The sequence below is a fragment of the Oncorhynchus tshawytscha genome, linkage group LG12, assembly GCF_018296145.1.
Source record: "Oncorhynchus tshawytscha isolate Ot180627B linkage group LG12, Otsh_v2.0, whole genome shotgun sequence".
Lineage (NCBI taxonomy): Eukaryota > Metazoa > Chordata > Actinopteri > Salmoniformes > Salmonidae > Oncorhynchus > Oncorhynchus tshawytscha.
In genome coordinates this window covers 36018849-36033668 of record NC_056440.1, presented here as the reverse complement: position 1 = coordinate 36033668, position 14820 = coordinate 36018849, and the positions used below count along the sequence as shown (strand labels likewise).

Here is a 14820-nt window from a genome sequence, read left to right as displayed (position 1 = left end):
AATGAGGTACGGAGCAGTGACAAAAGCGTCACCAAGGAGCCCCAAATCCACTCGATAATGCTAAGCTTCCTTCTCACTCACACGGGTGACCTTTAAGCATTATCTTGGAGGATTATTGAATTACTACCATAGGCTGCAATACCAATGCATATAGATACAATGGTTAGGTTTTGCTCCCCAACAACTGACAAACTTTCCATAGACTATTATCCACAATGTCTGTGAATCATATACTGTACACTTGTTGGTAAAGTTTGTTGTTTGTTACTATGACGATACTGAAACTTACCCCCTCACCAACCACAAACAAATCCTGCGACTTAGCTCATTGTGCCCGTGGCAACAGTAAAGTGGGCTGTGTCAGCCCTGTAAATCCCTGGGTGTGGATAAAGACTAAGAGAAACACATGAGAAAATGGGCTGACAATCAGAACACCACAGAAACATTCCCTCAAAGTCTATGATGGTGGTCAAAATCTTGGACATCTTCGGAGAGCAGGTAAGAATGGTTTGGAAAACGTTATTGTTGTGGTGGGAATGTTGGAAGGCTCTGTGTTAGAAATTGCCCCTAAAGGCTTGTGTGAGAAACACCCACATATGGTTTCTCTTAGATTGTTGACAGAGACGCTTCTTTCCCAATGCACTAAAACAATATATAAGTACTGAATCCATTCCAGAATGACAAGCCTTCTTTTTTCGTAATAATGTCTTGGGTGGGAAATTTGGTTACAAAAAAAGCAGACGTTCAAAGGATTTGGGAGATGAATTGGTCACGGGTCAAACTGTACCTATTGCATTGAAATATTCCCACATAGTTAGATTGACACCAGTCCTCTAATCAAAATGACAATCCAGTTCCATCCACTGTGATCCTCTAATCAGGACCTGCTCTGTAAACTCCACTCACAACTGGTTATGATCATCACTGAAACCGCAGCCAAACATTTACTCTTCAGCTTTAATAGGCCTGATTACTGCCCACTGTCATTCTCACAAACAAACAAGAAAGACAAATAGACATAGTAGATGACTGTTTATAGTACAGCTTCCAGTGACAGGATCATTGTATACTTAAATTTATATGCATATAAATGTGTAAACTGATCTGTGATATGTAAGTGTTGGATTGTTTCTATTGTGATATCACATTGATGTGTGTGTTTGTTATGCTGGGTGTACTGTATGTGTCTGTGGGGGTGGGGTAACTTTTATTACTCTTTCTTGGCCTGAGCTCACTTCTAAAAGTGTTGTCAATCTCAAAGTGACCTCGCTAGCATGAGGACCAAGTATTTTTTCGCAAAATGGGTACTGTTTAAGACATTGTTGTGTAAATCTACTTTATTGCCTCTGCAAACCTAAAAAGGCAAACATTTTCCTGATGTTTTTTTATTCATTTTTACATTTACTGTTTATTGAAGTTTCATAACCATTATTCAATCATATGGAATTCCTTGGTACCTGACAGGACTAAATGGTGAGGGTGTGAGGGGAAATGTGTGCAGAAAACAAACGTTACTTTCATGGCATGATACCCTAATGAAAGGCTAATGATGATTCACTCAATTTCCCTGATTGCCCGCGCTCCTGCTGCTGTTTCCTAAACTCAATGTTCAATAAGTCCATAAAAAATAAATCACCACGTAGCTATGCATCTGCAATCATCATCATCAGAAGAGCAAGAGGAAAGCCGTTACAATACCCTCCACCCCATCTTATGTGTACTCTAAACCCCCCTCACCCAATTCCTTCTCCTTCTGGAATGAACAGCCATAACCCCGGGACTTAAATTCAGTTTTTTTCTTTCACTGTAGGCCTCAGTTGACAGAGAGTGGATTTATACAGGCCCACCTTCAAGGGTGACCACTGATGAGCCTCCAAGCTTCTCTGCTAAGGTGCACCGATCTTTGATGTCCTCCAAACCGTTAACTTGCCATTCATGCTCGAAACCTGTGAATTTCTTCTTAATGGCATCCTTTGAGCTGGCATAGATCATTTTGCTCTACAGTGGAGCACCTTCTGGGGCCCAGAAGATGAAGACAAGGTCATCCTTCTTGGTCTCCTTGGTCTCATAGGTTGCGTCAAAGAGGGCGTAGCGACAGTCGTCGGCAGGCAGCATCTTGACAAAGTGCAGGAAAGGGTCTGCGATGGTGGTACCCACATCACCGGTCAGAATCTCTTTACCTGCTTCAAGGATAATGTTCTTCTTGTCCTCGCTCAGACAGAACAGCACTGCCTTCTTCTTCTTCTCATCCTCGTTCGCCTGGGCCTTACGGACCTTCATCACATTGAAGACTGTAATAACTTCATCAGTCACTGTCACCCCAGAGGCCATGGTTGGGTCTTTCGTGTATCAGCGTCTGAGTCGAAAATGAAATGTTCGTTCTTCTTGTTCAGCTCACACTAGACTGGGGCTGCGACCTTCTACCTAATAGACCCTTTTCCAGTACACAACACACTGACGCCAAACACCTATGTGCTCGACTATTGGCAGCAGTAAAAAGCCATCGCCATCTGCGCCCATTCAACATAGCCTAGATTTAAGTTTTTATTACTTCTAAACAAAATAACTTTTTGGGGTTCTCATACGCTTACAATGATGTTTTGATTATTGCTTGAACATACACGTACAATGATGTTTTGATTCTTGCTTGAACATACACTTACATTGATGTTTTGATTCTTGCTTGAGATAAGATTATATTTAGTTGTGATTTTTGCAAAATAACTATTTTGGATGCAACAGCTGTTAGCTTGAAGCTCATTGATATGGGCTGTAGCAAAAGCTAGCCAAAGAGCCATTTTACTGGTTGAAGGGGAAGTGTTTTTTAAGTATAATGCAGTTGATTTGCAATGATGACACAAGCATTATGTTGAGCAAGACTTTCATACGAGCCTTAAAATCCAATTATAATCCAAAAGTAGTGTGAAATGAACTCATAAGCAACATGTAAATATTGTTTATTTGTTTTGCTGCCGTTCTATTAGAAATGCCCCTTGTTCAGCAACCAACTTGCGCACAACGCCCTTGTGTGACAATGTTTGCAAACACAGAAAGGGATATATAGGTCATTATCCATAGAATTAGCAATTAGACTACTAGAATGATCCTGAACCTTCTTATTATGGTCCAAAGTTCAGCAATCTTGGTCAACCATGATTTGCCAGTGCTGTGATAACATATTAGCCGTGTTCGAATACCCATGCTAACATACTGTATACTACTTAATGAGTATATACTACATACTATTAGTTCATTTTAGTATACTGTAAACAAACGGTAACCTTTCAGTTGAGCGTACTAGCGCTTCGCCTGTCTACTGTAAGTTGATGCTGTTGTTATGCAGCCTCTTGCTAGCTTGTTAGCATAACAAATGACTGGCTAGACATTTTATGATTTCAGGTGTGTTTGTAAATTCAATCTGGAATGCCAGAGTGTGTTCATAAATCCAGAGCGTTGTCAGATTGTCCGTTGTGCTTCGCGCTCGTAGTGTCCAGAACACACATTGGAAGCTCTGGCCAAAGTGTAGGGTGGATCCGAGCGTTCTGACTTCACAAAGGCAGTCAAGCACCCAAGATAACTGGCTAACGTTGGCTAGCTTGCGAGCTACTCCCAGACACAAATGAGAGAACACCTCACTCTGATCATTTTACTCGCTCTAGCAGAGTTGGTTAGGCTGTCTTCATGTTATCCAGAGCGTTTGTGACCGTAACTGTGCTGCTGGCAACAATTTAATGATGCTTTTTGTGCCACTGCTTTTTGTGCCACTGCTTTTTTGCCGATGTTTACTGGCACCGGCTGTTGAGCGTTCGTAAATTCAATCAGTTATTCTGCACTCTGGCACACTCAGACTAGAGTGCTCTGAAATCGGAGTAGATAGCAGGAATTAACAATATCCATTGAGAATGCACAACGACTATACTACTTAGCTAAGAATGACGTGAATAATCAAGTCAATAAATGTTGGGTAGTTAGTTAAATAGCATATAGTTAATATACTGCCTGGCAAGTTCGATGTATTAATAGCCAACTAACATTAGGTAGCTAGCTAACATACCGGTACATACTGCTGTAATGATATGCTATGCGGTTTGTAAGGATAGCGTAGCTAACACATTGTCAGCCAACAGAATGTGTAACGTAACTTATTTGAAAAGTCATTACTTAATTACATTGCTCAACATTTTTTAAACATTTGTCATAATTAGTTAAAGCAATGAATTTGTATCTGCTCTTATTGGACTCTGCATATTTTCTGCCATTTTCTTCAAATCTGAAAACGTTATGGAGCCACGCCCATTTTCTGAAGCATTGTATTATGGGCCCTAAAAGTACGGAAGTAGTGTTCACTGCTTGTATACTTCGTATTTTGGTGAATTTAGTACGACATCTGGGAACTTTTGCCATAATAACTATATCCATACTATGACCAATAAGCATGCTACATACTCAATTTACGTCACAAATAGCATGGCTAATGCAGTTAGTATGAGTATTCAAACACAGCTAACGTGTAAAATAATTAATGTGAAGAATTGATCGCAATATCCATTCAAACAATGCTGTCAATCCACAGCTATACACTGGATGAAATCATTTGATGATAGGACATTTATGGTCTGTTTACATATATTTTAGAGGCTATTTATACAGAACATTTGTATAAAACCCGTATAAACTGTATTTATAATTATCTGACAATATTTTAATGTGACTATTATTCCATTACACAATTTCTGATATCACACGTTTATTTTCCTGCATAACTAAAAGCAGGAAATGTATCACCTATGCCTCTACTGCCATTCATTCCAATTAAACTGGTTTTGGATTTCTCCCTGAATAAGATGGCTTCCATTTTGGCCCCATTATGGAACTTTGAGGGTTTATGACACAACACCTCCAGTAATTTAATAGGATCTCTATGTCACTATCAATAAAACATCACAATAAGGTGCAGAATGTTTGTTTTGCCTGCTGGGGGGCAAGGAGACCCTCAGCTCCACTTAAACTATTGACAACTGCGTGCTGTTTAAAAGGCATTTTTAAATAAAAGTTAACTATTTGGTTGTGATGACTCGTTCATGTGCTAGTCGGGAACAAGGACATTTCCGACTTGCTAACTGGTTGTAGTCACACACGTGCCACATTCAACGAATCTGCAAGTCGGACGTTTCTGAGTTTCCTAGTTCCGACTAGAATGTGAATGTGGCATACAATCATCACCTCTGGAAAATTATAGTCAGAACTACACATTTCGATTATTCCATGCAAAAAAATTGCTTAATGCCAGGGCTCTTATGAGATGATTATGATTCCATTTTCAATTGCATTGATGTCAGCAGGGATGGGTGGGTTACTTTCTAAATGTAATCCATTACAGTTACTAGTTACCTGTCCACAATTGTTATCAGTAACACAACTTTTGGAATCCCCAAACTCAGCAACGTAATCTGATTACATTCAGTTACCTTTAGATTACTTTCCCCTTAGAAGGAATTAGAAGAAGACAAAAATGTATGTTACCAATTGAACCACATCTATTGCAGGATAAATCAATGTTAAAGTTTACATAGCTGGCCATATATGGATGTTACATCTAACCCCATCGCTTTCTACTACATATAATAATACAATTAAATTATATCTTTACATTAAAAACCAAAGTCTATCAGAATTCCAGTCATTCCAATAAATGTTACACCTTGGTCTTCAAAAAAAGGACTTGGAAATATGGAAGTATAGATTAGCCAAATTGATTTACCTGAGCATATCCCCGAAACTATTAGCCAGCCTTACTCTGTTGTTTATGATTTTGTTGTCATGGAGGATTTGAATTGGGGGAAAAATGCTGCGCTCATTGAATGGTATGCTTTGAGCACGAGTGAAAAGTCCTTTTTACATGTGAAAAATTAATTCCATATGCTGCATTTGCTATAGGCGTATTGTTTAACTTTTTGTTGGTGAAGCTTTGATATCTTAATAATATGCAGCTGTTTAAAGGGCAAATCCACAGATGAAACAATAACAAAATGGACGCCCCACCTCTGTTTTAGTAAAAAGCTGAGGGAGGTGCCTGGAGAAATGTAACCACTCTCCATGATATAACAATTATTGTTTTAACTATGTTATGAGGCTATACAGTGGTTGTTTACATTTATAATGTTTACAAACATTGGAGAAAAACAAGCTTATATTTTGGGTTCTCATGGAGTGTGACAGTTGAACTAAGCTCATGAGGCATTTATAAGTTATATTCTTCAAGAATCAACGGATATATACAGTTGAATTCGAAAGTTTACCTACACTTAGGTTGGAGTCATTAAAACTCATTTTCAACCACTCCACAAATTTCTTGTTCACAAAATATAGCTTTGGAAAGTCGGTTAGGATATCTACTTTGTGCATGACACAAGTCATTTTTCCAACAATTGTTTACAGACAGATTATTTCACTTATAATTCACTGTATCACAATTCCAGTGTGTCAGAAGTTTACATACACTAAGTTGACTGTGCCTTTAAACAGCTTGGAAGATTTCAGAAAATGATGTCATGGCTTTAGAAGCTTCTGATAGGCTAATTGACATCATTTGAGTCAATTGGAGGCCAACCTGTGGATGTATTTCAAGGCCTACCTTCAAGCTCAGTGCCTCTTTGCTTGACATCATGGGAAAATCAAAAGAAATCAGCCAAGACCTCAGAAAAATCCTTGTAGACCTCAACAAGTTTGGTTCATCCTTGGGAGCCATTTCCAAATGCCTGAAGGTACCACGTTCATCTGTACAAACAAGAGGACGCAAGTATAAACACCATAGGACCACGCAGCCATCAAAGCTCTCAGAAAGGAGACGTCTCCTAGAGATGAACGTACTTTGGTGTGAAAAGTGCAAATCAATCCCAGAACAACAGCAAAGGACCTTGTGAAGATGCTGGAGGAAACAGGTACAAAAGTATCTATATCCACAGTAAAACGAGTCCTATATCGACATAACCTGAAAGGCCACTCAGCAAGGAAGAAGCCACTGCTCCAAAACCGCAATAAAAAGGCTAGACTATGGTTTGCAACTGCACATGTGGACAAAGATCGTACTTTTTGGAGAAATATCTTCTGGTCTGATGAAACAAAAATAGAACTGTTTGGCCATAATGACCATCGTTATGTTTGGAGGAAAAAGGGGGAGGCTTGCAAGCCGAAGAACACCATCCCAACTGTGAAGCATGGGGTGGCAGCATCATGTTGTGGGGGTGCTTTGCTGCACGAGGGACTGGTGCACTTCACAAAATAGATGGCATCATGAGGGAGGAAATTTATGTAGATATATTGAAGCAACATCTCAAGACATCAGTCAGGAAGTTAACCTTTTTGGGATAGGGGGAAGCATTTCACTTTTGGATGAATAGGGTGCCCAGAGTGAACTGCCTCCTACTCTGTCCCAGATGCTAAGATATGCATATATATGTGTATTATTAATAGTATCGGATAGAAAACACTCTGAAGTTTTTAAAACTGTTTGAATGATGTCTGTGAGTATAACAGAACTCATATGGCAGGTAAAAACCTGAGAAGAAATCCAAACAGGAAGTGAGAAATCTGAGGTTGGTCAATTTTCAACCCAGTCCCTATTGAATTCACAGTGAGATATGGATGAAGTTGCACTTCCTAGGGCTTCCACTGTCAACTGTCTTTAGAAACTGGTTTGAGGATTCTACTATAAAGGAGGGGCTCATGACAGCTCTTTGAGTCAGTGGTCTGGAAGGGTGTCTCAGGCTTGTGACGCGCGCTCCAGACAGAGTTTGCTCTCGTTCCAGTGCTTTTCTTCAGACAATGAAATTCTCCGGTTGGAACCTTATTTAAGATTTATGTTACAATCATCCTAAAGATTGATTCCATACATCGTTTGGCTTGTTTCTATGACATGTAACGGAACTTTTCGAGTTTTTGTCTGGACGAAGTGCTCGCGCCTCATGAAGATGGATTACTGGGCTGAACACGCTAACAACAAGTGGCTAAATTATGGACTTTATGGAACAAATTAGTAATTTATTGTCGAACTGGGATTCCTGTGAGTGCCTTCAGATGAAGATCATCAAAGGTAAGTTAATATTTATAGTGTTTTTTCTAACATCTGTTGACTCCAAAATGGCGGATATTTCTATGGCTGTTTTGGGTTCTGAGCGCCGTTCTCAGATTATGCTTTTTCCGTAAAGTTTTTAAAAATCTGACACAGAGGTTGCATTAAGGAGAAGTCTATCTTTAATTCTGTGAATAACACTTGTATCTTTTATTCATGTTTATTATGAGTATTTCTGCAAAATCACCGGGTGTTTTGGAATCAAAACATTACTGCACGTAACGCACCAATGTAAACTGAGATTTTGGGATATAAATATGCACATTTTCGAACAAAACATACATGTATTGTGTAACATGATGTCCTATGAGTGTCATCTGATAAAGATCATCAAAGGTTAGTGATACATTTTATCTATATTTCTGCTTTTTGTGACTCCTATCTTTGGCTGGAAAAATGGCTGTGTGTTTTTTTGACTTGGCTATGACCTAACATAATCATATGTTGTGCTTTCGCTGTAAAGCATTTTTTAACAAGATGTTTATCTGTCATTTGCTGTATTGGACTTGTTAATGTGTGAAAGTTACATGTTTCTAAAAAATATTTTTGAATTTTGCGCACTGCTTTTTCATCGGAATGTTAGCCTAGAAAGGCTAAAGCTTGGTCGCAAATGGCTCTTCCAAATGGACAATGACCCCAAGCATCAAATCAAATCAAATGCATTTATATAGCCCTTCGTACATCAGCTGATATCTCAAAGTGCTTTACAGAAACCCAGCCTAAAATCCCAAACAGCAAGCAATGCAGGTGTAGAAGCACGGTGGCTAGGAAAAACTCCCTAGAAAGGCCAAAACCTAGGAAGAAACCTAGAGAGGAACCAGGCTATGAGGGGTGACCAGTCCTCTTCTGGCTGTGCCAGGTGGAATTATAACAGAACATAGCCAAGATGTTCAAATGTTCATAAATGAACAGCATGGTCAAAAAATAATAATCACAGGCAGAACAGTTGAAACTGGAGCAGCAGCACAGCCAGCTGGACTGGGGACAGCAAGGAGTCATCATGCCAGGTAGTCCTGAGTAGTTCCAAAGTTGTGTCAAAATTGCTTAAGGACAACAAAGTCAAGGTATTGGAGTGGCCAGCACAAAGCCCTGACCTCAATCCTATAGAAATTTGTGGGCAGAACTGAAAAAGCGTGTGTGAGCAAGGAGGCCTACAAACCTGACTCGGTTACACCAGCACTGTCAGGAGGAATGGGCCAAAATTCACCCCAATTTATTGTGGGATGCTTGTGGAAGGCTACCCGAAACGTTTGACACAAGATAAACAATTTAAAGGCAATGCTACCAAATACTAATTGAGTGTATGTAAACTTCTGACCCACTGGGAATGTGATTAAATAAATAAAAGCTGAAATAAATAATTCTCTCTACTATTATTCTGACATTTCACATTCTTAAAATAAAGTGGTGATCCTAACTGACCTAAAACAGTGAATTTTTACTAGGATTAAATGTCAGGAATTGTGAAGAGCTGAGTTTAAATATATTTGGCTAAGGTGTATGTAAACTTCTGACTTCAACTGTATCTCTCTATTTTGCATGAGAATACTTTGGACCAGATTTCCATAATTAAAAAATATATATATAATCACAGAGACACTGGACTAACGCACTTGCCAGAGTCTTTAGGATATATATAGCTAGGTTTTTCATCCAATTGGCTACAGATTTTCATGTGAATATTAAAAAATCTGAGCATTTCAGGGTTTCCTTCATGAAAAATTGGCACTGGACAACATGACCTGGAAGATTTTAATTTTCCAAACATCCATATCCATTCAGATCCGAGTTGGTGTAGTCAGCTCCATCAATAAATGAAGGATATTGGCCAAATATTCCACAATTACAGTGCATTCGGAAAGTATTCAGACCCCTTCACTTTTTCCACATTTTGTTACATTACAGCCTTATTATAGCCTTGGTTTCATCCATCTTAAATAAGCATGCCCCATTCAAGAAATGTAGAACCAGGAACAGATATAGCCCTTGGTTCTCTCCAGACCTGACTGGCCTTAACCAACACAAAAACATCCTATGGCGTTCTGCATTAGCATCGAACAGCCCCCGTGATATGCAACTTTTCAGGGAAGTTAGAAACCAATATACACAGGCAGTTAGAAAAGCCAAGGCTAGCTTTTTCAAGCAGAAATTTGCTTCCTGCAACACAAACTCAAAAGTAAAGTCCATGGAGAATAAGAACACCTTCTCCCAACTGCCCACTGCACTGAGGATAGGAAACTCTGTCACCACCGATAAATCCACTATAATTGAACATTTCAATAAGCATTTTTCTACAGCTGGCCATGCTTTCCACCTGGCTACCCCTACCCGGGTCAACTGCACTGTAACCCCCACAGCAACTCGCCCAAGCCTTCCCCATTTCTCCTTCTCCCAAATCCAGTCAGCTGATGTCCTAAAAGAGCTGCAAAATCTGGACCCCTACAAATCAGCCGGGCTAGACAATCTGGACCCTTTCTTCCTAAAATGATCTGCCGAAATTGTTGCAATGCCTATTACTAGCCTGTTCAACATCTCTTTCTGTCGTCTGAGATTCCCAAAGATTGGAAAGCAGCAACGGTCATCCCCCTCTTCAAAGGGGGGGACACTCTAGACCCAAACTGCTACAGACCTATCTGTATCCTACCCTGCCTTTCTAAGGTCTTCGAAAGCCAAGTCAACAAACTAATTACAGACCATTTCGAATCCCACCGCACCTTCTCCACTATGCAATCTGGTTTCAGAGCTGGTCATGGGTGCACCTCAGCCACGCACAAAGTCCTAAACGACATCTTAACCACCATCGATAATAAACAATACTGTGGAGCCGTATTCATTGACCTGGCCAAGGCTTTCAACTCTGTCATTCACCACATCCTCATCGGCAGACTCGATAGCCTTGGTTTCTCAAATGATTGCCGCGCCTGTTTCACCAACTACTTCTCTGACAGAGTTCAGTGTGTCAAATCGGAGGGCCTGTTGTCCGGGCCTCTGGCAGTCTCTATGGGGGTGCCACAGGGTTCAATTCTTGGGCCGACTCTCTTCTCTGTATACATCAATGATGTCGCTCTTGCTACTGGTGAGTCTCTGATACACCTCTACGCAGACGGCACCATTCTGTATACTTCTGGCCCTTCTTTGGACACTGTGTTAACAACCCTCCAGACGAGCTTCAATGCCATACAACTCTCCTTCCGTGGAGAGTGCTGCTCTTAAATATAAGTAAAACTAAATGCATGCTCTTCAACTGATCGCTGCCTGCACCTGCCCGCCCGTCCAGCATCACTACTCTGGACGGTTCTGACTTGGAATATGTGGACAACTACAAATACCTGGGTGTCTGGTTAGACTGTAAACTCTCCTTCCAGACTCACGTCAAACATCTCCAATCCTAAGTTAAATCTAGAATTGGCTTCCTATTTCATAACAAAGCATCCTTCACTCATGCTGCCAAACATACCCTCGTAAAACTGACCATCCTACCTATCCCCAATTCGGGCGATGTCATTTACAAAATAGCCTCCAATACCCTACTCAACAAATTGGATGCAGTCTATCACAGTGCCATCTGTTTTGTCACCAAAGCCCAATATACTACCCACCACTGCGACCTGTACGCTCTTGTTGGCTGGCCCTCGCTTCATACTCGTCGCCAAACCCACTGGCTCCAGGTCATCTACAAGACCCTGCTAGGTAAAGTCCCCCCTTATCTCAACTAGCTGGTCACCATAGCAGCACCCACCTGTAGCACGCGCTCCAGCAGGTATATCTCTCTGGTCACCCCCAAAACCAATTCTTCCTTTGGCCGCCTCTCCTTCCAGTTCTCTGCTGCCAATGACTGGAACGAACTACAAAAATCTCTGAAACTGGAAACACTTATCTCCCTCACTAGCTTTAAGCACCAGATTACTGCACCTGTACATAGCCCATCTATAATTTCACCCAAATAACTACCTCTTCCCCTACTATATTTATTTATTTTGCTCCTTTGCACCCCATTATTTTTATTTCTACTTTGCACATTCTTCCACTGCAAATCTACCATTCTAGTGTTTCTTGTTATATTGTATTTACTTCTTCACCATGGCCTTTTTTTTGCCTTTACCTCCCTTATCTCACCTCATTTGCTCACATCGTATATAGACTTATTTTTCTACTGTATTATTGACTGTATGTTTGTTTTACTCCATGTGTAACTCTGTGTTGTTGTATGTATGGAACTGCTTTGCCTTATCTTGGCCAGGTCACAATTGTAAATGAGAACTGGTTAAATAAAGGTGAAATAAAAAAATAAACAGCCTTATTATAAAATTGATTAAATAAAAACATGTCCTCAATCTACATACAATACCCCATATTGATAAAGCGAAAACAGGTTTAGATTATTTGCTAATGTATTAAAAATTAAAAACATATACCTTATTTACATAAGTATTCAGACCCTTTGCGACGAGACTTGAAATTGAGCTCAGGCGCATCCTGTTTCCATCAATCATCCTTGAGATGTTTTTACAACTTGATTGGAGTCCACCTGTACTAAATTCAATTGATTGGGCATGATTTGGAAAGGCACACCTGTCTATATAAGATCCCACAGTTGACAGTGCTTCAGAGCAAACACTAAGGCATGAGGTCAAAGGAATTGTCCATAGAGCTCAGGATCGAGGGAAATATGAACGGAGCAAAGTTCAGAGAGAGAACCTTGATGAAAACCTGCTCAAATGCGCTCAGGACCTCAGACTGGGACGGTTCACCTTCCAACAGGACAACGATCCTAAGCACACAGCCAAGACAAAGCAGGAGTGGCTTCAGGACAAGTCTCTGAATGTCCGTGAGTGGCCCAGCCAGAGCCTGGACTTGAACCCGACCAAACATCTCTGGAAAGGCCTGAGAGATGTCGGTAGCATGCTACGACACCGCTATGCATTTCTTTGTCAGATGGCTACTGCGTCCTATACAGAAGGAGGCTAATTTGTACATTTGATCCAAATATTTTATTTAAAAACTAGCATTATAGTATAGGAGTAACTCTGGTTGGCCTGAAACATTCTTGACCTTAAATTCAACTGTCAGAATCAATTGGAGCGCCAGTGCACACTGCCTTCATATCATAGGCTTGCAGTAGCTGAAGCTTAATAATATCCACACCTTCAAAGGTAATATCAACATTAAGTCAAACCATTGTTGATTGGCAAAATATAAGCAGGCCATTATAGTTACATATACGCCGGGAGTCAGGAAGCAGGTGCAGACGGTGAGTTTAATGATAAATGCAGATAAAACAGAAAACCCTACTACCTAGTACCTACCTAGTAACTAAATAAAGGAAGAGTAATCAAGGAAGTAATGATGTCCAGGTGTGCATGATGGTTGCCAGGGCCGGTGGATAGTTGACCGGCAACGGCAAGAGCGGGAGTAGGCATGACAGTAGCCCCCCGACACGCGGCTCCGTCCGCAGGACGGCCCCAAAGGCGAGGAGCGAGTAAATCCAGACAGCGGAGATTGAAATCCTGGACGATGTTGGGGTCCAGGATGTCCGCCACCGGGACCCAACAGCACTCCTCAGGACAATACACCTCCCAGTTCACCAGGGACTGGAGTTGACCCCCATGACGTCGGGAGTCCAGGAGGGACCTAACGGCATAGGCGGGGGTCCCCTCAATGTCCAGGGGAGGTGGTGGGGTGTCACGGGGGACAGCATCAGCCAGGGGACCAGGAACCACCGGCCTGGGGAAAACATGAAAAGAGCGTGAGGTAGTTGGTGGGGAGTTGTAGACGATAAATTACCTCATTGACCCTCCGGAGGACCTTGAAGGGCCACAAAAACCGGGGGTTCAGCTTCCGGCAGGGGAGGCGTAGCGGGAAGTTCCTGGTGGAGAGCCAGACGCGATCACCAGGATGGAACACGGGAGCCTCACTGCGGTGGAGGTCCACCTGATCCTTCAATTGGCAGACTACTGCAGGGGCCTCGGTATGGCTTGGAGTCCATGGAGCCAGGGCTCCTGGAAGGGAGTCAGCCCGGTGGAGGAGTGACAAAGTGAGTTCTGGGCATACTTCGCCCAGGGAATGAACCGAGCTTACTCCCCCTGTCGGTCCCGACAGTGACTCCTAAGGAACCTCCCCAGCTCCTGGTTGATCCTCTCCACCTGCACCATTGGACAGAGGCTGGTACCCGGATGCGAGGCTGACCGCGGCCGCGTGCTTCTTCATAAAGGCTTTTCAGACCCGCAACGTGATTTGGGGACCACGGTCGGAAACGATGTCCTCCGGAAGGCCATAGTACCGGAAGACCTGCTGGAATAGTACCTTAGCGACCTGGAGAGCGGTGGGTAGACCAGAGAGAGGGACATAGAGAATGGCAAAACAGAGAATCTGTCAACAACAACCATAGTGGTAAATCCATTAGAAAGGGGGAGATCAGTGACGAAGTCTACGGACAGATGGGGCCAAGGCAACTGAGGCATGTGAAAGGAGAAGGAGTTTCCCTGCTGGAGCGTGCTGGGGGAGATTTGGTTTGGGCACATACAGAGCAGGAGTTAACATAGCTGGCGACCTCCCGTGCCAAGGTGGGGCACCAATACTTAGCAGAGAGATATTGAATGGTGCAGGTGATACCTGGGCATCCAGCGGCGAGGGTTGTGTACCCAGGTCAGCAGCAGATCCCTTACCCCGTAGGGACGTAGGTGCGCTCT

The 14820-nt window shown here is 41.9% G+C and overlaps 1 protein-coding gene and 1 pseudogene across 1 annotated transcript in view; one reads left to right on the top strand and one right to left on the bottom strand.

Moving 5' to 3' along the window:
* The first annotated feature begins 405 nt into the window (after positions 1-405).
* The window catches only part of LOC112263079, a 32207-nt gene continuing 17792 nt past the window's right edge, over positions 406-14820 (top strand). Inside the window, exon 1 of the mRNA XM_024439069.2 lies at positions 406-498. The gene's annotated coding sequence lies outside the window, so the exon portion shown is untranslated. The remainder of the gene's footprint in view (positions 499-14820) is intronic.
* LOC112263080 lies at positions 1813-2412 on the bottom strand (annotated as a pseudogene).